Source organism: Juglans microcarpa x Juglans regia, chromosome 1D, assembly GCF_004785595.1.
Source record: "Juglans microcarpa x Juglans regia isolate MS1-56 chromosome 1D, Jm3101_v1.0, whole genome shotgun sequence".
NCBI classification, from domain to species: Eukaryota; Viridiplantae; Streptophyta; class Magnoliopsida; order Fagales; family Juglandaceae; genus Juglans; species Juglans microcarpa x Juglans regia.
The window spans coordinates 9,371,452-9,394,128 of NC_054594.1; the positions used below are offsets into that span (position 1 = coordinate 9,371,452).

Genomic DNA, 22,677 nt, shown 5'->3' on the forward strand with positions numbered 1-22,677 from the left:
GGGGTAAATAGTGTGGGCTCCATTCGTCCTATGATAGGCTCTGATATCATGAAGAAATTTATAGGCCTAACTCATCTCATAAAACTAATTCTACAAGAAATGATTGCTCATTCCTTATAAATATGTCTAAGACTTTGTCCACATGCAATCTAGAATTATTCCTCAACAATATTCTCTAGTTCTTGGTGATATATTAATCTATTTCTAATTACTCAATAAAAGGGTTTTTTTTTTTTTTTAATCATTTCTATTTCAATGGCATTCTCAACTGTTACACTCCAAGCCACCATTGTCAATGGGGTTCTAGAGAGTTAAGGACTTAGGGCTTGGGGAAGGCAAGAACTAAAGACATGGTCGGGAAGGGGTGTCGTTTGGTTAAGCTGTTGTGGGCTTATGGGCTTCCATATGTTTGGGCCCTTTTATCTAAATTTAGTATAAATAATAGTCAGTTCCATTAGCTATTGGGTGTAAGGGCTTACGCCCATGTGAGTCGGGTTTTCGTATTATTATAAGCCCATTATTGGGTGTGTCATTTTCTTGGGTACCTAGCACAATAACTTTGTCTTTACTTAAGAGTTTGTTACAATCTGAGCATATAGCTCACAGTGAAGTGAGAATTCTTCCCTTATGCAAAATCAATATAGACCAAGTTCTCTCTCTCTCTCTCTCCTGGACGTACCCATCCCCGAAGTGAGATATGAATTTCCTTTCTTCCACAGCCATGTAACAAATTGGCATCAGAGCCGATCATCCTCGGCATCATTCCACACCACCATAGCTAAGGGTAACCTTATGAACCAGTTGCAAGAAGGGTCGAGTGGGCTTAAGAAATCCACCTAGTCTAAACTGAAAACATTGGAGACAGAAGTATTAGCATTAAAGAGACAATCTAATGTTGTGGTTCAACAACTTGTAGCACTGACTTTAGAATTGCAAAAGAGGAATTCAAGCCCTCATGAGAAGAATTAGGGGTGTAACCGGTCCGGTTTTGAACAAAATCTATGACAGAACCGGTATATACCGGTTTTGTATTTTCTAAAACCGATTACGTACCGATTACCCTCCTAAACCGGTACTTCCGGTTTTACCGATTTCTTGTCAGGCCCGGTCCGGTTTTCCAGTTTTTTTAAAATGTAAGTTTCACAATTTGTCATTAAAAATTTGTTTATAAAAAGAAAAAAAAAAACTGATTTAAAAAAAATGTTTTATACTTTTATTAATATATTAGACTATATAATAGTATTAATATTAGACTATTGATATAGTTATAAGTTATATATTAGTATTAGTTATAAACTTTTAGTGATTTAGTATTAACATTTTACGTAATAATTTATAAATTACAATAAGAAATTATTTCATATATGAATATATATAATTATATATATTATATATAAAAATTTCACATAAAAATTTATAATTATACATAATATATAAAATTTATATATACAATAATACAAATATTATTTTTTATATATATTTTTTATCAACCGGTCCGGTCCAGTCTGAAAAATCCTAAAACCGGAACCGGACCAGAACCGGCCGGTTTTCACATTCTAAGAACCGATCCGGTCCAAAACCGGTAAAACCGGTCCGATTCGGACCGGTTTTCCAGTTTTTCAGTTTGAATTTACACCCCTAAGAAGAATCCACTTTAGGGGTGAATTCTAGATCTGAAGGCTATGGTGAAGTTAATGGAGAAGTAATCTCCAAGTCAGTGAGGATTGATTTTCCTTCTTTCTAAAGAGAAGACCTCTTGGGTTGGCTTCACAAGGCTAACTAGTTCTTTTTACTTTATAACACAATGCCATAACACAAATTGAGATTGGCTTCCTTCCACATGGAAGGAAAGGCCATGGTGTGGTTTTAGGTTTGGCCCTAGTTCTTACGACGAACCCATGGAGGTTCTAACTAGATTAAGACAAAAAGGATATGTTGAGGAGTATAAGGTGGAGTTTGAAGCCTTATCTAACATGTTGCTTAGACAATCTGACTCCCATAAGTTAAGCTACTTTTTGAGTGGTCTGAAGGATGAAATCAGACTACAATTTTGAATGTTCAATCTCCCAAATCTCTTGATAGCTTTCAGTTTAGCTAAGTTGCAAGAAGAACATGTGAAAATTAGTAAGATGGGGCTTAAAATCCAACCCTCAGGTTACTCAAATTCAGGAAGTAGCAAGGGGTTTAACAACCACTCAGGGCAGGGAATGAGTAAAACCATAGTACTAATTCAAAAAATAAACCCCAACCAAATGAAAGAAAGACGGGAGAGGCAACTATGCTATTACTGTGATTCCAAATAGAATCTAGGACACAAGCGCAAAAGCTCCAAGTTATTTTTAATTGAAGAAGTCGAAGAGGAGGAAGAAGGGGAGGCAGATACAAGCCAACATTTAGTAACTACTGATGAGATTAAAGAAGTAGTGGAAGGTACTGAAATGACTTCCACGCCTGAAACATCCCTGGATGCCCTTATAGGTTCATCAAATCCTAGAACAATGAGGGTGAAAGGGAAGGTGGCTGGCTAGTGGGTTTTGATACTGGTGGACTTTGGCAACACCCACAATTTTCTGGATAGCACTGTGGCCAAAAGGGCCAAACTACCCATCTATGCAGAAGAAAAAGTGAGGGTCAGGGTAGCAAATGGAGACCAACTGATAAATGAAGGCATGGGAAAGGAGGTCAAGGTTATGATACAAGGAAATTACTTCACCTTAGACCTATTTATGTTGGAGTTAGTGAGGTGTGATATGGTTATGGGAATGCAGTGATTGCAATCTCTAGTCATTGTATCTTGGAATTTTAATAAACTTACCATGGATTTTTTTGTGCAAGGGCAGCTTGTTACATTGCAGGGATTGGTATCTACTTAAATGCTAGAAGAAAGCTCCTGTAAAAAGATAAATAAGTTAGAAATGAGGGGAATGATTTTGCAAATGGTAAATGAAGGAGATTGTACCTGTGAGCAGGTGTGTGAAGAACCAATAAAGGCAGCGTTAGACTAGTATTGTGATATGTTCCAGGAGCCCAAGGGACTCCCCCTATTAGAACTCAAGATCACTCCATTAACTTATTGCCAGGGGCTAAGCCAGTATCTATGAGGCCTTATAGGTACCCAATTTTTCATAAAAATGAGATTAAAAAAAGATAGTTAAGGATCTATTGGGTTCTGGGGTAATACAGTCCAGTCAAAGTCCATATTCATCTCCAATCTTATTGGTAACAGATTGGTCTTAGAGAATGTGTGTTGACTACATGGCTTTCAACCAAAGTCACTATCAAAGATAAATTCCCCATACCCGTAGCAGAGGAGTTGCTAGATGAGTTGAGTGGGTCTAAACTATTTTCCAAGCTGGATCTTTGGTTTGGTTATCACCAAATCAGAGTGAAGCCTGAGGATGTACACAAAACAGCCTTATGCACCTATGAGGGTCATTATGAATTTTTGGTCAAAGCCCCATCCACATTCCAAGTCCTGATGAATGAGGTTTTTAGACCTTTTGTGAGAAAGTTCGTGCTGGTTTTTTTTTATGACATCCTAATCTACAACAAGGATGAGGGGCAACACTAGAACACATCAAAATGACTTTTGACATGTTGAGGAGGTATCAATTATTTGCAAAAGAGTGAAAGTGTAAATTTTGGTGCCAAGAGTTGGGTTATTTAAGCCACATCATTTCTGGTCAAGGGGTTAGAGTAGATCCTAATAAATTGAGGGCAATGGTGGATTGACCCCAGTCAAGAACCCTAAAGGCTCTAAGGGGTTTTTTAGGATTTACGGGTTATTATAAGAGGTTTATAAAAAATTATAGGGTTAGAGCATCCTGAATGAATTAGCTAAATGTAAAATAAATATACTTTTTAGCTAATAGGACAACAAACCTGTCCAAATTGGATTAGGCAAAGTGTAGCTAGAGTAACTTTTAGCTACAGTAATTCTAAAACTAAAACTCAATTTGATATATACTGTAGCACCACCAAATTTTTATTTTATTATTTCTTTTATAACTCTCCCTCTTCTAGGCATCTCCATTTGCCGTTGCTTTTGTGTATGCTTTTATTCTTTTTTACTTTTGTGTTTTGAGTAGTTTTTCTTGTACCTGATATTACGAATATTTATGTAATGTATGCTTGTTATCTGCTCTATTGTTAATGCACCTATTGTAAATATGCTAGTTGAATTTGCCTTCCAAAATTTGCTCGATTTATACAGAGCACACTATCCTGCATCAAGTGCCCATATTTTGATGAACTATGCCGTACATGTCCATTGACCAATTAAATAAATTAGAATATGACTACTAATTAACATATAATAGATAGAATGGTAAAATATGATAAAATTAATTTAATTAATAATTAAAAAATTAAATATTTTTTTAAATTAATATTATTCTATTACTATATAATGAATAAATAAATAATTCAATGTTGGGATTTGATGTAAATGGAATAGCCTAAGTCAAATTCATCTCATATTATTTTATTGTTATATAATGAAAAAATGAATAATCCAATGTGAGAATTTGATGTAAATGAAATAGCCAAAATCAAATTCATCTCGTATTAGCTAAAAGTGAAGTTTGGTTTAGCTAATCCATTAAGAGTGCTCATGGTTATTGCTCTTACAACATTACTGAGGAAAAATAGTTTTTAGTGGAATGAAGTTGCAAATTTGGCATTTGCAGAACTAAAAAAAAAAAGTGACACAACCTCTAGTGTTGGCTCTTCCAGATTTTTCCAAGCCCTTTGTGGTAGAATGTGATGCCACAGGGAATGGGGTTGGGGCAGTTTTAATGTAGCAGGACAGACTTGTATCTTTTTTTAGTCAAACCCTTAAAGGCATGGCTCTTATGTTGTCTACCTATGAGAAGGAGTTGTATGCTCTAATTACAACTATTCAAAAGTGGAGACCATATTTGCTGGGAAGGTCTTTTGTGGTTAAAACTGATCACCACAGCCTAAAGTACCTCCTAGATCAGAAGATTGGGATGCCAGTATTACAAAAATGGCTAAACGAGTTGCTAGACTATGCTTTTATTGTGGAATATAAAAACATTTTTGCTAGGTACAAACGAGATGTGCAAGCGTGAGGCAATCGGCCTGTATGTGAGAGTTTATATTGAGTAAAAAAAATAAAAATGACAAAAGCATGCCCCTCTCTCGCTTTCTCTTTCTTCTTCCGTTTCTTCTTTTCTCGTACGTCTTTCTCTATTTTTCTTGTTTGTTTTCTGGGATATAATCTTCTTCAATTATTTTGTCTAAGCTAGTTTTGTGTTTTTTGTCCAGAATTTCTACTAGGTGATTTCTACGACATCCATGGTAAATCACTTTTTTTTTTTACTTCTATTTCATGATTGGGTGATTTTATCCTATTTCTTAAATGCGGATAGCTCTTGATTATGAAATGGGTATCTTCTCTCTCTCTCTCTCTCTCTCTCGCTCTCTCCTGCTGTTTTTTTTTTTTGGGTTTTAAGTCTGAGTAGATCATTCCATTGTTGGGTGGTTGAAGTAAGGATGTACTGGTGACTGGGGGAGGCTTGAGCTTGTCACCAGTTGTGGTTTGTGGACAACGGTGGATCTGTGGAATGCGTCTCCCTCAAGATCGAGTTCCTTAGTTGCATGAAGTACTTATTGCTAGCACAAAATACAGAAAACTCCAGAGAGAGAAAGTGGGAGTGCATTCGGTGAGAGTGGGTGAGAAAAAGAACAGGCCATGAAAAAAGAAAGGGGAGAGAAAGAGGGAGTAAAAAAAGAAAAAGTGGGATCCAAGCTATCAGACGATTGTGTCCCGACTGCACGCATCAACTGCATGTAGAGTTTTTCATTTAAAAAAGGGCCAAAGAAAAAGGTGGTGGCAGATGCCTTGTCCAGGGAAATGGAAAAAGAAGAGGTTTCCTTAGCACCAATATTAGTTTCTTCCCTAGAATGGCTAGAGGAAATCAAGCAAGGGTATGGAGGGGATCCTGACCTACAAAATTTAGTTGCTAAGTTCCTTAAGGGACATTTGTCCTCTGAATGGAATGATGTTTTACAAGGGAAGGATCTACATTGTAAATTGCCCTGAGTTCAAAACTAAGATCTTACGATTCTTGCATGACAATGCGTGGGGGGAGGGGGGGATTTAGGGGTGATAAGACTATTCAAAGGGCCCAAAAGGAGTTTTACTGGCCAGGGATGAAATCTAAAGTAAGGGCCTTCATAAATAGATATGAGATATATCAGCAGCAGAAATTAGACCACTCTTTTTCTAGTGGGTTGTTATAGCCCCTTCCAATCCCCTATTAGCCATGGACCCATATTACCATGGATTTTATAGTAGGGTTACCCAAGTCCAATGGATTTAGCACCATATGGGTGGTTGTGGATAGGCTGACTAAGTACAGCCATTTCATAGCTTTGGGGCATCCCTACATTGCTAAATCAGTGGCTTAGCTATTCATTAAACACATGTTTAAGTTGCATTAATTGCCACAATCTATTGTCTTGGACAAAGATAGCACATTCACAAGTGTTTTCTGGAAGAAATTGTTGAAGGCTCAAGGGGTACAATTGGAATTCAGTACTACATACCACTGACAGACTGATGGGCAACCTGAGGCAGTGAACAAATGTTTGGAGACCTATCTACTTTGTTTTGTGGGGATAGGCCCAAGGATTGGGTGAAGTGGGTGCCTCTAGCCGAGTGGTGGTACAATACCACCTAACACTAAGTGACAAAGCTCACTCATCTTAAGGGATTGTATGGGTATCCCCACCTAAATTGACATCCTACATACCTGAGACTACAAGGGCAAAGGAGGTGGAAAGATAATTGAAATCTAGAAACTACATCACACATCTCCTCCACCACAAGCTTTACAAAGAACAAGAAAGAATGATCAGATATGCGAATTTAAAGAGGAAAGAACAAGAATTAAGGTGGGGGTTGGGTCTACCTTAAGCTCCAGCCCTATCGACGGACCTCAGTTGCTCATTGACGGGATCTGAAGTTCGCTCCACGGTTTTATGGGTCGTTTCTGGTGGAGCAACGTGTCAATTAGATAGCTTATAGGTTGCAACTGCCGCAAACCTTACAGATCCATTTGGTATTCTATATTTCCCAACTCGCAAGGGATCTTATAGCCGGAACCAGAAGAAATTTTAAATATAAGGATGTGAACCCTCAATAATTGGCCAGTAATAGAGTTATTGGTGGGATGGCATGAACAAGGAAAGGAGGAAAGGAAGATGCGACATGGGAGGATTACTATAAGCTGAGAAATGTCTTCCCACACCTTGTGGGCAAGGTGTTTTAAGCAATGTTTTGAATACCATTTTGGTCGAGGCATTAAAACGAGATATTTCAATACCGCTATTGTTTCAGAATAGTCTATATATGAATAAATTATATATATATAAATTATGTATATATAAATTATAAATAGTCTGGTCTGAATTAGGAGATCAAAAAATAAGTTTGCAGTTTGAAGAAATGAAAAAAAAAAAGTAAAGGCTGAAATATCGGCCGGTACAGGACGAAACGGCTGAAATTCTGACCAGTACGAAACTATATCCTTCTCTGTACTGGCTATGCCACAGAAACGATATATTTCAGTCGTACCAATTGGTACGATATGAAATTCAAAACTTTGGTTTTAAGAGAGGGGCACTATTACACTCCAAGCCGCCACAATCAATGGGGTTACCAACAAAGATTTAAATTTCGTACCGTACCGGCCGGTACGGCCGAAATTTTTCGTTTCGGCCGTCCGGCCGGTACAGGTACTATACCTGTTCCGTACCGGCAAAAATACAGGCCGTACCGGCCGGTACCGGTCATACCGGCCTCAATTTCGGCCTGTACCGGCCTATATTTCGGCCGATACCGGCCGATATTTCGGCCTGTGTTTTTTTTTTTTTCATTTTTTCAAACTACAAACTTATTTTTTAACCCTCAATTCAGACTAGACTATTTATAATTTATATATATATGTATTTGTATATAATTTATTTATATATAGACTATTATTTTAGAATATAATTTTTATATATATTTATATATATAATTTATTTATAGATCGACTATCCCGAAACGTTATCCCAAAACGCTATCCCGAAACAGTACCGGTACCGAAATATTTCGTTCCAGTGCCTTGACCGGTACGCTGTCCGGTACGGTATTCAAAACATTGGTTACCAAGGCAGTGCAGAAAGGGAAGAACTTAGGGCTTGGGGAAGGCAAGAACTAAAGACATGATCGGGAAGGGGTGTTGTTAGGTTAAGCTGTCGTGGGCTTATGGGCTTCCATTTGTTTGTGCCCTTATATCTAAATCTAGTAGAAATAAGAATAAGTTCCATTAGCTATTGGGTGTATGGGCTTAGGCCCATGTGAGTTAGATTTTCATATTATTGTAATCCCATTATTCGGTGTCTGTCGTTTTACTGAGTACCTAGCACAATAACTTTGCATTTTCTTAATAGAGTCTTTTACAATCTGAGCATATAGCTCGCAGTGTAGTGGGAATTCTTCCCTTATGCAAAATCAATACAAACCAATTTAGCTCTTATCTTTTTTTCCCCTCTCTCTCTTCTCTGGAGGCACCCACCCTCAAAGTGATAATTGAATTTGCTTTCTTCCACAACCGTTTAACATCAACATTAGCTACTTAGTCTATCAACACACCCTAAAATATATGTTTTTCAATATGATTTTTATATTTTATATTATTCAAATAAAAAAATGTTAAAAAAATAAATGAACATGATACCATGCTCCTTCATAGTAGGGAACCACTTGGTAGAATGCATGTTATTATCTATCTATGGAAAACCTAATAAATCCAAAATCATCTAAACTCACCTTTCACCCAATCTGAATAGAAACATCCTTAAGATGTTACCATATATCTTTGGAAAACCTAATCAAACCAAAACTAAAGTTCCCCTCTCACCCAATATCTGTAAAAATATATTTGAAAACAACATAGAAAGTTTATATTTTTTATGGAAAAATCCTCTCAAATGCCATTCCCTTCAATCCAGCATCACCAAATTAACATAGCCTCAACCCACACTCAACAGTTACTATCTCCAGTGTTGTCAAAACTCAAATCCTGGACTACATTTTTCTAGAATGCCCCTTCTTCCAAATAATAGCATTGGCATTGGTTTAGGCATTATATTAGACAATTTTTGGCTAAAGACTATGCCTTTTGCATGTTAGCTAATGTATTCAAAATCAAACTAACATTGGATTAGTTATTCTTCTCTCCATAATAATAAAATATTATTATTTTTATTTATTTTTAATCTATTTTTTAATGCATATATTAAATACATCAAAGTAGCTTCATTTTCATTTTCATTATTTTAAAAAACAACCTAGAAATCAAAATACATCCAAAAAACAAAGCATCACCATAAATCACATTAAATAAAATTGACATCCTCCTCAAATTACATTAAGAAAATAATGTCAAAAAGAAAAAATATTTTAACATATACAATTGATGAGAGAGAAATAATACAAAACTCGCTAAGTTACTGTAGTTATTTATTGAGCTACTATAGCTCCTAATCAAATTTATACGATTATGCCTAATCCAATGTAGGGATTTTAATGAGTAGATTAGCTAAATTTTAATTAAAGTTGGCATTTTCCTAATCCAATGTGAATGTTTTTTATGAAGTGCAGGCCCCCTTCCTTACCCAATCTAACAATCACTAAACAGATCCATTATATTCTAAAACTGCAAACCCAACACCTCCTTCCTCTAGAACAAACCCATGATTTTCTTCCATCCATATCAAATGTCCTTAACTATATCTAGATGGCTCATAACCAAATAATTTATGGCAAACTCATCACGCCGACCACCCCCCCCCCCCCCCCCCCCCCCCCCCCCCCCCCCCCCCCCCCCCCCCCCCCCCCCCCCCCCCCCCCCCCAAAACAAATTCCACACCAAATAGCCAAAACATATTAAAAGCATCCACAAGCATGGAAATTCAATCCTAAAAATCCCTCAACCCAAGCTTGGACCCCCTAATTAGAAAAGACTCAAAATTATCTATGATGTTACCATAAGAACAATTTTCTCTTTCGTTGTAGTCCTTCATTGTAACCAATTTAGCACCATACTCCAATCCAGACAAAACATTACTTGACGAAATACTTAACCACAATAGAAGATAAAGTTGTACTTTTAGTTAGGATGCTACCCACACTATACAGGTGAGATCTCCCTTACGCCCGTTTGGGCTAGGTGGCCATAATATATATATATATATATATATATATATATATGAAAATTATAACAAAAAAAAGTGCCACCCTTTGTTCTATGAGGCGTCTTAGCTTTTTTGCTTTTTGAAAATAAAAATATTTTTTTATATTTCCTAAATAGTAAATTTTTCCTATTTCTTAAGGTTTTTTATATTTTATTTTGTAATTTATTCTACTTTTCATTTTAGGTTTACCAATTTTAAAGTTTTTTTTTTTTTTATTTCCTAATGATTTTTTAATGTTTATATGTGTGGTGCACTGATAACCTTTAAGTCACGTTTGTCAAATTATCATGGGTGTAGATATTTGGAATGATTTATTGACAATGGATCATTTTGATAAGTTTAAATTATAGAAATAAATATTTTATTTAATGAAACACAAGAAATAAATTGAGTTTAAGGCAAATTATGAGATCAATTTTGATGTTATTTATCATTTTGTAATTATTATCTTTCTATCATTTTTTTTATCAAAATAATAAAAAATAATTAATTAATTTTTAAGATCAATGTTTATTTCATTTTTTCAAAATAAATCCTAGAATTTGGTTACCCCAAGTTCAAAGAGTTATTCAGGAAATATTAATGATATACTTTTTTATATTGTTAATACAAATATATCTTCTACATCACACACTCGTGACCAACTAAAAAATCAATTTCTCAATAGTCGCTCTATGTTTCCTCTCAAAAGAGAATAAAGAATGGAATTCAGTCACCCTTCTTCAATAAACTAAGGGTGTGGTGGATTAGGGTTTTTTAGATAGAAATGGAAGGATTTTAGGGGCATTGGTGAAAACTACATAATCGAGCTTGATGGCGAGGCAATTGCTGAAGTACAAAGGAAATGAGAGAGATGCTTGGTGGGAAAGGTGTGCATTGAGAGAGTTATCAGTAAAGAGGTAATTGCAACAACCATGGCAAAGATTTGGTAGGTTAGTAAACCGGTAGTTTTTAAGGAGATGAGGAACAATGTGTTTATCATCACCTTCGAAACACATGAAGATAAACAAAAGGTTGAGGGAGGCCATCCTTGGTTATTTGTACTTGCTTATTTTGCATCAAACATTTTGATGGGGATGTCCAACCTAGTCGAATGTGTTTTGATCACGAGCAATTTTGAGTTCAAGTTCATAACTTGCCATTTGTTTGTATGTCTCGTGAAGTGGATATGAAAATTGAGAATTCTGTTCGGTTGGCTATGGAGGTGGATGTGCAAGAGGATGGGGTTGGATCGGGAGATTATCTTTGGGTGCACGTTGCAGTTGAATTAAATCATAGCTAGGGGAAGAAAAATTAGTATTTTGGGTAATGAAATTTGGGTTTCTCTAAAGTATGAGAAATGACCAAGATTATGCTTTTCTTGTGGGTGTATAGTTCATTTATCAGGGGGATGTGTCGGGAAACAGGGGCTAAGGGAGAAAGAGAAGAAAAATCAATTTGGAGCTTGGTTCAGGGTGAAGAATGTGGCAAGAAGAAATGGCAGATAGAATTTCATGGGCGGTGGAGTGGGAGAAGCCCTTCAACGAAACTTGAAGAAGACAATTACAGAGATTGCCATACAATTCAAGAGGGGACCATAAGTAACCAAGAAACACAAAGGGGATGAGCTGTGGGTGAATAGAGATGATTTTTTTAATGGGATGATGGAAGGTAATCATAGTCTTCCAACTAGTGAATCTGTCTTGATATGGCAGAGGAAGGAAGTGGAGAAATTTACGGAGGAATTTGAAAAAGTGAATGAAAGAGTAGAGTGTGTTTCAGTTACTGAGACAACCGAGATAGGGTTGAAGAAATATAAGCCCAATAGTGAATTACATTCTACTAATGGGCTAAAGATCCAAGATGCAAAACATGAGAAGAAACACTGCCTCGAGTCTCAGGTTGGGCTAGACAACAAACAAATGACAAAGCAGAAGCTTAAGTAAGGACAGTGCACCTCAAGGAAATTGGAAGAGAAGGGCTCGAGATGCAGTTTACATTTATATTCAATTAAGTGTAAATTTAGAACATAAAAGAGTGTTGATTGATGAAGATGAATGTGATTACCTATTGTCCATTAATAAAAAGGTCAGACTGGGTGGAAGTAGTGATCTTGAACAATCCTTGATAGAATTGGCAAAGGCTGTTGGATAGCCCTGCCAATAACAATGAAAACACTGAGTTGGAACTGTCGGGGGCTTGGGAACCCCCGAATAGCTCAAGACCTTTGCTTGACAATGAAAGATAAGTGTCCCAACTTGGTTTTCCTTATGGAAACCAAGATAAAGGTAGGAAAGACAGTTTATTTAAAAAAGAAGTTGGGAATGGATGGATAGTTTGTGGTAGATTCAGTAGGTAGAGGTGGAGGATTAATATTGTTGTGGAAAAGATGACACGAATGTGGAAATAATCAATTATTCTCAAAAGCATGTAAATGCATGGATTAAGGATGAGATGAACAATGTGTGCTGGCTTTTTACTAGCTTCTATGGCCGTCTAGACTCTAGCAAACGGAATGTGGGGTGGGAATTATGAAAAATGCTAAAGGTAGGCATGAACCAGGCCTCCCCGCGGACGACTGCCTACGTGGACTCAAAATGCACCGTTTTGTAATAAATAAAACGGTGCATTTTGAGTCCATTGATATGCCAGCCTTCGATCCAAAAAACGCACCGTTTTACACTTTTGATCAAATTTCGTTCTCCCTCCCAAGAGCTCTCTGCTCCTTCGTTTCTCCCCAGCTTCATTCGATCTGGAGCGGATTCACTCGATTTGCAGGTTCGTTTCTCTTCCTTTCTCTTGGTTTCTCGATTTGTTCTTTGTTTCTCTATATTTCTCCTTCCAAGAATCTCTCCCTTGCCCGATCTCTCTCCCAAACCTAAACCTAAACCTAACCCTAAGAGAGCCGTGTGACGCCGAGGAAGAAAATTCCTCATCTATTTGACATTGTACATTAATGTGGCTTTGAAGAGGCTTGAAGGCTACAGAACTTTGGCTGAAGGAACCAAGGCCATCATCAACTTGGGTCTGGAAAAGGTTCCTGTCCCTAGAGAGCCTGGTTTTCCTTTTCTAGGCCTTTTCCCCCTTCCTCTTGTGTTCATTATTAGAATGTGTGATAGAAAGCTTATTGTCATGTTGCTTGCCCCAATGCTAGTATTGGTTATTCTAGGATTAATTGACTTCTATCTTGTATATGTCCTGTGTACATGATACACATTGTCTATGCCTATTATTCTCATCAATAAATTATTTAGTACTTACCAAAAAAAAACTGCTGTACATGTGAAGATATTTTATGATGTAGCTTCATCTCGACATTGGATGATGTATTGAAAATTTAGTTCGAAACTTTTGGACTTTGTGATGAGTAGAGCAAGCATCCTAGTTTGATTTTCAATACATTTTTTATTTTCATGTTGATGATTAATTGAACAAGTAGTTCTAATCTATAAATGAATAGTAGACATGTTTGAAATGAATAGTATATATGGATAGAATCATAAATTCAACTTTTCCTACTGTTCTCTACCTAGTTAATAGTTATTCTGACAAGTTCTTGAGCATGACAACTTCTTTGGTGCCCTTCTGTTTGATCTTAAAAAAAGTCCACCTACTATGCTTTCTATGTCTTTTTTGTTATTTTCTGCATCTTTGTTTATGATGCGTGATATTAAAATAATGTTCTTATCATTTTAATATCGTTTGGGTACTTCATATATCATGAGATTTTGGCATCCTTCCCTGCACATTTTTTTTCATAGTTTGGATCTGTATTACTCAACTTTGAACTGAAATATAATTTATGCATGAAGTTATGGATCCTTATTACTTTTAAGTGGGGAATGTTGATATATGATCCACATTCATATATCAACATTCCTTCAAAGTAGGAATAGAGAGAGGCTTTGTGCTGTTGGTGGTAATTGGTGATGGAGAAAAGGTGTGGGTCAATGGGTCCTTCAGAGTATGGGTGTGGGAAAACATTCATTGAGGATGATGAGATTTTTCTAGATCCATTAGATATAAGTTGGGAGTTGGGAACCATACTGAAAAATTATTGATGAAATTATTAATGGGTGTGAAAATTGTTGACTATAAAATGGTTTGGAACTTTTCATAGCTGAATATGCTACATTCAAGAAATGCTACATTCATGGTAAGCTCCACGTTTGGCTTTGTTGCTTTTTTCAAGTTCTTGATTTTTTTACTATGCCGCATCCTTAGTTGCACCACAAGTCCATAAAACATGGCCTGAGTGCAGAGTTCCAATGTTACCTCTTCTACATATATTTTCTTTAAAGAATTGTCATTAATGCACATGAACCAATTCTCTTGGAACATGAAACCAGCCTGCACTGGTTTGGGGTTGGTAATAGAGGCAAAAGATGCATCACATGCATATATAATATGGGTTTCAAACTGGATTGCTTTTTTGTCTCCTTGATTCTCATTATAATTCAACCATCTTGCTTGCTTGCTTGCATGCATGTTGCTTTTTGGGACTCAATCAGATCATGAGATTCATGTTTACCCATTTAGAAAGTTTAGAACTTTGACATGTTATTAGAAGAAGCACAGGCACCTAATAATTCCTCTAAACCTTAAGAACTCATCATTTTTATGAGATTCATGTTTCTTTGAGTCCATTTTTATGAAATGGTCTGTTGTGTTTGCCTTGACAGCTGACTAGTGGTCGACCTCCAGCAATGCTGTGTCGCTGCCACTGCCACTGAAACTTGAGGCTATTAAGATTGGCCTTCAGTGCCTTGCACAACAATATCACTATTGGTTCCATAAATATTACCCAAAGAGGCAAAAACTAAAAAATATCTCCACAGTTTTACAAAAACAGTGGCCTTGAGTTCAACCTCTGAGTTCATTCTTTACCCATTATTTCAGTTTATTACTCCATGTGTTAGATTTACTTATGAAGGAAAAATTTGAAAGTATAGCCCATATGAGTGCAGACTGAATATGCTGATAACTGAAGCAATCACACCAAGCACACAGTCACTGACGTTATGTCTCTATATTTGATACAGATTTAGAATGTCGTCATCAGTTGCTTCAACATCGTTGCTTAATCATACATTGAGTAACGTCCCGATGTGCAGCTGTGGGAATCAAGCTGTACTTAGAATAGCAAATACTAGAAGAAATCCGGGGCAAGCATTCTTTAGGTGTCCACTCTACAACAAAGAGGTAGACGCAATTAATAGTAGCTGCAAGTTTATTTTTTCATATTACTGTTTTATTCAAAAATTTTGACGTCAAACAATTATTTATTTATAATCAGGAGTTACCACACTGCAACTTTTTCAAGTGGTCAGATAGTAGTGAATACAACGAGTAAGCCCTTGTAAAGAGAGAAGCAGAAGTATTAAGGAAAGAGGAAAAACTTAAAAAGAGAGAAGCAGAAGTATTAATGAAAGATGAAGAACTTAAAAAGAGAGAAGCAGAGTTCAGGAAGAGGGAGTTGACACTCCATAACGATCACGCCCAGTTTCGATCTCAAGAAGCCGACATGCTGCATGCACGCAAACTATTTATTGTACTTTGGCTAATAGCCATAGTTATTTACTTATATTTGATACTCTCACTGCGTTGATGAGTTTGTATTTGTATTTTATAGAAACTTAGCGTTTATAAGTCGAGACTTTAAAAGTATGTATTTGAGACGTTATTATGATTTGTATAAAATCTTCATTCCTAAGACTTCATTTTGTCTGAACGTGTCACTGCTTATTAAAAAAGTATATATATGCATGAAAATAACTTACCAGTCTGATCATTTTGTTAGAATATTTGACAGGACTAAACTACAGGTTTATTGAGTTACTTTTTTCCACGTGGATATAAGAGGCAATATGAAACACAGTATAATCTCAACTCATAACCAAACAAACATTTACATTCAATCAAAACCACATAAATTGAGTACTTGGATAGAAACTCAAATTTACATATATAGCGTACTTTGATACAAAATACTCATTGCGTGGCCTCAAATACTAAGCCACATATACAAAACGTACACTTTCACCACTAATACATAACATACTCCAGCATATCAACACCAACACCCAAATTCCTACAAAATCACTCCTAACACACATGCCAACAAACCCACAAACAACCCAAATTCCATCAACACACAACAGTTGTAAACATAATGGATCTCTAAAATCTTGCTACAAGAAACTGTTGGGCTGCGTTCAATCTGCCGTCTCTGGCTGCGTTCCATCCATTCCTAGTTGTATCTGTGAACATAATAGCAAACAAATTAAGACCCACATAATAAAAACCATGAATTATACAATAAAATGACCTCAAGTGGTAATTGTACACTTTCTTAATAAAATGACCTCAAGTGGTAATTGTACACTTTCTTGTGTCCCCATCACTGGATGTTGTCCACTTTCTTCATTGACCATTATGAGAGTTTCTACATTTTCTTGCATCCTCATTTCCGATAGACCGAGTTGGTTTTCATTGCTTTCCAATGGTTCGATGTCCAATCTACGCCTCTGAGGCTGTAAAAATAATTAGAGTTCTTGAGTAAATAGAAGTAATAATATATTATCAAACAGTCTGACAACATAAAAAAAGTAAGCCTCTCACCAGTCTGCTTTTTCCCTGATCTTTTCTCTTATTCATAGTCTTAGTTTTAATTTTCTTCACTCTTTCCTCCATCGTGGACATCCTCCTCTTACACGGGGGTCTTCTCTTGCCTCTGACAACATGGGGACTTAGCACCTTCTTCGAACTTCCTTCTGTGAATGTATTCACGGTACTTCCTCCAACATTGGAATCTGTGTTGGAGGGCTTCGATGTGCGCCAAACCTCATTCATTGCATACAATTTTGAAATCATTTCCTCAGTATGCCCATCGCACGAAATTGCATTAGTTATTACCTCATTGAAAGTTCTCAAAATACATTTATACCTAACAATTTCGGTTCTCTGATCAACAGCGTCATAACTGGTCGAAATAATAGTATAAGCCCGTTTTATGTCTTTCCGCCACCGGTTTAATATGTACTTCTCTGGCAACTCACGGACTTTCTTAGCTGAAAAGATGGCAAGAATATGTCTACATATTATCCCTCGCATCTCAAAAAAACCCACAAACACACTTCGCCTCACACTCGGCCTCATTAAAGTAAAGAGTATACGTAACCTCCTTGATGAAATCTTCAGCCTTTACTTGATCATCGACCGAGTAAATTGTGATTACTCCCTCCATTTTCTCGAAACGACAATGACAATATATCATTCCCATTATCTCTTCTTGAACCTCCTTAAATTTTGCATTTGTGTATACATCTTGAAACTTCTTCTCAAGAGCCAAGTGTGATATGCAAGGAATGATGAAGTTAAATGAATTGAAGTCAGCTTGGTTTTCATTCTCAACTTTTTTCTTGAGAGCATTGTCGAACTGATCAACAAATTCTTTAAGATTTGTTCTGGCATGCACGTAGCCATCGAAGAAAGCATTCATGCTCTCACTACGTTGAGTTGTACTCATTCCAGTCCAAAACGAGTTCTTTAAATATACCGGCACCCAAAACTCTCTTTCCGCATATAAGCTTTGCAACCATGCATTTTCATGCAAGTTGAAAGTATCAATGAGGCTTTTCCAAGAATTCTCAAACTCCTCAATTGTAAGAGGGTCATATACACAAGATAGCAACTTACTTTTCAGGCCACATTTGTATTGACCATGGGAACCAAGTTTCTCAGAAACCTTTTGCAATATGTGCCACAAGCAATATCTATGCCGCGTGTTGGGAAAGACAATGGCGATGGCATTTTTCATTGCACGATCTTGATCTGTAATAATAGTATTAGGTGCTTTTCCATCCATGCAATCAAGTCAAGCTTTAAATAACCAAACAAACGATTTTGTATCCTCACTTGAAATAAGGCCTGCACCCAATAGGATTGACTGTCCATGATGATTTACACCCACAAAAGGTGCAAATGGCATTCCATACCTATTTGTTAGGTATGTGGTATCGAATGTTACCACATCTCCAAAGTAGTTGTAGGCCCCTCTACTACGGGGTCCTCCCAAAACACATTTTTCAGTCTGTCATCATCGTCCAATTCCATGAGGCTGAAAAAGCCATTATTCTTGTATTGCATCCTTCTAAAATACTCAAACAACGCTTGAGCACCACCTTTACCAAGGCGCAGGTGTCGTGCCTTGTCAATGTAGTTACGACAATCTTTTTCTCCAAATGGTACGTTCTCAAACCTACCCGCCTCAGTGACAAGAGCATGAAAACTCTTATTAATCTGTATGCCAACCTCATCATTTGTATCCAACACTCTCCTAACAGACTCATTAACTTCTTTGTTGCATATGAAGAACCTGGATTTTTTTGGACTGAGCACATGATTGTGTGTGTTCAATACAAATGTGACACACAACTTCCCATCCTTTAACATGACATTCATCCTTGCCTTGCAGTCTGTTTTGCTTGTTGGTCGAGGCTTGGAGACGTTTGATGCCCTATTTCATGCCTTGCCACCCCGAGCACATCCCACAGTGACATATTTCACAGTCCCATCTTTCTCTCTTTTACTCCTTTGTGTCATTACCAGAAAACCACATTGCTTTTCGTAATGTTTATAGTAATTCGTTAACTCATCCTCCGACTCAAAGCGCATTCCTGGCTTTGGCTCCTCAGTGATATCACCCCCATCAGTGCCAGCCTCCTTGGTATCAATCGTATTACCCAAAGAGGCAGTAGATTGCGCCTCAACTTCTATCGAGTCTAATGTGGCCTCACTAATTTCTTCAACAGAGTCACTTTGCTGCACTTTATTTTCCTGTAAAATAGGAGAAAAAAGTGTTATATGTTAAAATATGTTATGGATAAGGTCGAAATACAGTGAATGTGGAGAATCCAAGACATCACCTCACTACCACATGGAAATGGGTTGGTAGAAGTTGGAGGAATAAATGTTGGTACAGCCGAACAAGAGCTAGCAGCGACACTAGCGCTGGTTTGTACACTAGAACTGACAGCTACACTAGAGCTGACACTACTTGCGGAGCTAGACATGGGAGAGGAAGTAGAGATCCATGGGTATTTCTATAGTTTTCAAAAAAAAAAATGTAAACATAAATAGTTAGCCCAATATTCAAGTCTAACATTAACTACAATAATACATATACGAAAAAATGATCACCTCGTTGCTCCATTGATATGGGTACGCAGTTGGAGGAGGTTCCATCATTGGTATGACGGAACTATACAAGGCAGCAGTACTTGACGTGGGAGCGGAACTACTCAAGGTAGCAGTACTTGACGTGGCAGCTGAGGTAGTGTTCCATGGGTGTTGCTGCAGTTTTCCATAAAAAAATTAAAGATAAATAATTAGACGAAATATTCAAGTTCTGAAAATTAAAGACGAATAATTAGACGAAATATTCAAAGACATTATCACCTGGTTGCTCCATTGATATGGCTACGCAGTTGGAGGAGGTACCATCATTGGTATGGCGGCACTTGACGTGGCAGCGACAATAGAGCTCCATGGGTCTTGCTGCAGTTCTCCCAAAAATAATTAAAAATAAATAATTAGACCAAATATTCAAGTTCATAACATAAAGTCCATGAACTACTTTACCATCCAATGATTACCTGGTTGCTCCATGGATATGGGCTGGCACTTGGAGGAGGCACAAAAGGTGGTAACCACGCATGAAGCACTAGACCGTAGTAACTTGGCATGTAATTTGGATGCAGTGGTCTTGATATGTCCTAACATATAGCAACATAATGTTAATCAACCGTATTACCAATGACTACACATAAATTAAACACACGCCAACTGTTGAAAGAGGTTTACAATACCTGCGTTGATGGATTTGTGATAGGAGCTATTATGCGGGATGCATCTTCTTTTTTTTTCTCCATTTACCTCAACAATGAAACCAAGTGGATCTTACTTTTTACGTAAATACTGCAGCAACATATATACACAATCAAGTTGGGCATTTTTAAAAAACCAGCCAAGCTTACATGTATAGATACTACGGATTTTTTTTATGACAAATGATACCATTGGTCAACGGATATTATTGATCATCCCATTATGTTTAAATAATAATCATCCCATTATGTTTAAAGAACAGACAATGATAGTGTCAAATGTCAAATACTTCAAATGTACTAAAAATTTCATGAATGGAAATGTCTAGATGTAAGATACTACACAAAGGATACTACACAAAGCACACTAACTTTATCAAAAAAATTTTTTCCAGTTTTTGAAAAACAATGCACACGGGTTTGGATTCACTAAAAACAATGGATGTACTAAAAATTTCATGAATAGAAATATCTAGATGTAAGATACTATACAAAGCACACTAACTTTATCAAAAAAAAATTCAATTATTAATGTTCATATTAAAATATTTAACATTTATTTCATTGCATGTATTGTTGCAGTTGTTTTTACTCCCGGCCTTTATTTCTTATTAGCAACTATGCAGGCTAAATTGAAGCAAATTGCTAGTTCTTGGTGTTAAGTAGGGGTGGTAATTGAACTAGCTAGTAAACCTGAGGCATAAGTTCTGCTCCTATTTCCTTTTATAATAGACTGTAGAAAAACTTCATTAAAAGAAAGGACAAGCTTCAAGATCAAGCCTATGCCAGTTCAAGCTCAAGTATGAAGTTAAAAAAAAAAAAATTCAGTTTTTGAAAAACAATGCACACGGGTTTGGATTCACTAAAAACAATGGATGTACTAAAATTTTCATGAATAGAAATATCTAGATGTAAGATACTATACAAAGCACACTAACTTTATCAAAAAAAAATTCCAGCTTTTGAAAAACAATGCACACGGGTTTGGATTCACTAAAAACAATGGATGTACTAAAAATTTCATGAATGGAAATATCTAGATGTAAGATACTAACAAAGCATACTAACTTTATCAAAAAAAATTCACTAACTACACGTGGGTTTGGATTCACTAAAAATAATGTACTAAAAATTTCATGAATGGAAATTTTCTAGTTTTTGAAAAACAAAGCACACTAAAATTTCCCAGTATTATTCCCTTCGACGAGTTTGGATTCACCCACACTGGTCGTCTGGAGACGCTCAACGTCTCCAATAAAAGAGATTTCACAGCAAGATGAAAAAAAAAATCAGAAGAAGGGATTCTTACTTTGACGGTGAAATCTCGGCTTCTCTACTTTTTTTCTCAGTTTCTCCCGCTTGTTCTCTTTGTAAATCAGCTTCTCTATCTTCGTTTCAGTTCTCCCGCTTGTCCTCTTCGAAAATGGCTTCTGTATCTTCTTCGTTTTACTTCTCTCGCTTGTTCTGTCCTACTTTTGCTTTTTTTTTTTTAATATTTAATTGCTGAGGTGGCGTCCGCGCGCAGGCATGGCCTTGTGCCTGCCTGTAGCAGGATTCGGGAATTATTGAGTTTTTTTTAAACTTGATGAAAATATAGGGTGGTGTGTGATATGAGATTTTAATGAGATAGTTGTGCAAGGAGAAAAACAAGGGGGAAGGCAAAGGAGTGAGGCACATATATATATATATATATATATATATATATATATATATAATTTTAGAAGAACCTTAGAGAACAATTTCTTATTTGACCTAGGGTGGAATGAGGATAAATAAACTTGGAGTAATTTGCATTGTGATTAAACATTTACGATGAAAAGATTGGATAGGGTGTTGGCTAATCCAATCTAGTCTAGGATTTATAGTGAAGTTAAAGTGAAAGTTTTGGCAGCAAGATGCTCAAATCACAAACCTTTGCTTCTTCATTATGGTAAAGGTAAGGAGAATAGATGGAATAATATGAAGAATTTAAATATGAAATGAGTTGGACTTCTTAATCTGTGCATGTACAGATGATTGATGAGGTATGGAGGAAAGGAACTAGATCTAGAGAACCTCTTTTCAGGGTATAGGAAAGGTTGGATTCTTGTTGAGTTGTTTTAGGAAATTGGAGCAATCAGAATTATAGAATGAATGAGGATATTAATTCATTAACTGCTTATTTATTGAAGTTACAAGAGGAAGAGGGTCTAAAAAAAATAACAGAAATAAAGAAGATTTAATAGAAGTTAAATAAGCTATTGGTTCAAGAAGAAATCAAAATGGAGACAAAGAGAAAAGTCTCACTAGTACAAGTTGGGGGGGGGGGGGCAGGAATACAAAGTATTTTCATGCAAGTGCATCTCAAATCCGATCAAGCAAATAAGGGACAACAATGGCAGAGTTCTTATAGAAATTAGAGAGATTGATCAGGCTTTCAAGAGACATTTTGAGGCGATCTATACTTCTAGCTTACCTTCCCAAGATGCTATAAATTAGTGTTTACAATCAGTGGAAGCCGAAGTTACTAGTGAAATGAATGAATAACTTATTAGAAAATTCA

General features: G+C 36.5%; 1 long non-coding RNA gene across 1 annotated transcript in view; it reads right to left on the reverse strand.

Moving 5' to 3' along the window:
- Positions 1 to 22,677, reverse strand: part of LOC121236797 — a 31,669-nt gene that overhangs the window by 7,768 nt on the left and 1,224 nt on the right. The window contains exon 2 of the long non-coding RNA XR_005934810.1: positions 8,634 to 8,644. This is a non-coding gene — a long non-coding RNA (uncharacterized LOC121236797). The remainder of the gene's footprint in view (positions 1 to 8,633; positions 8,645 to 22,677) is intronic.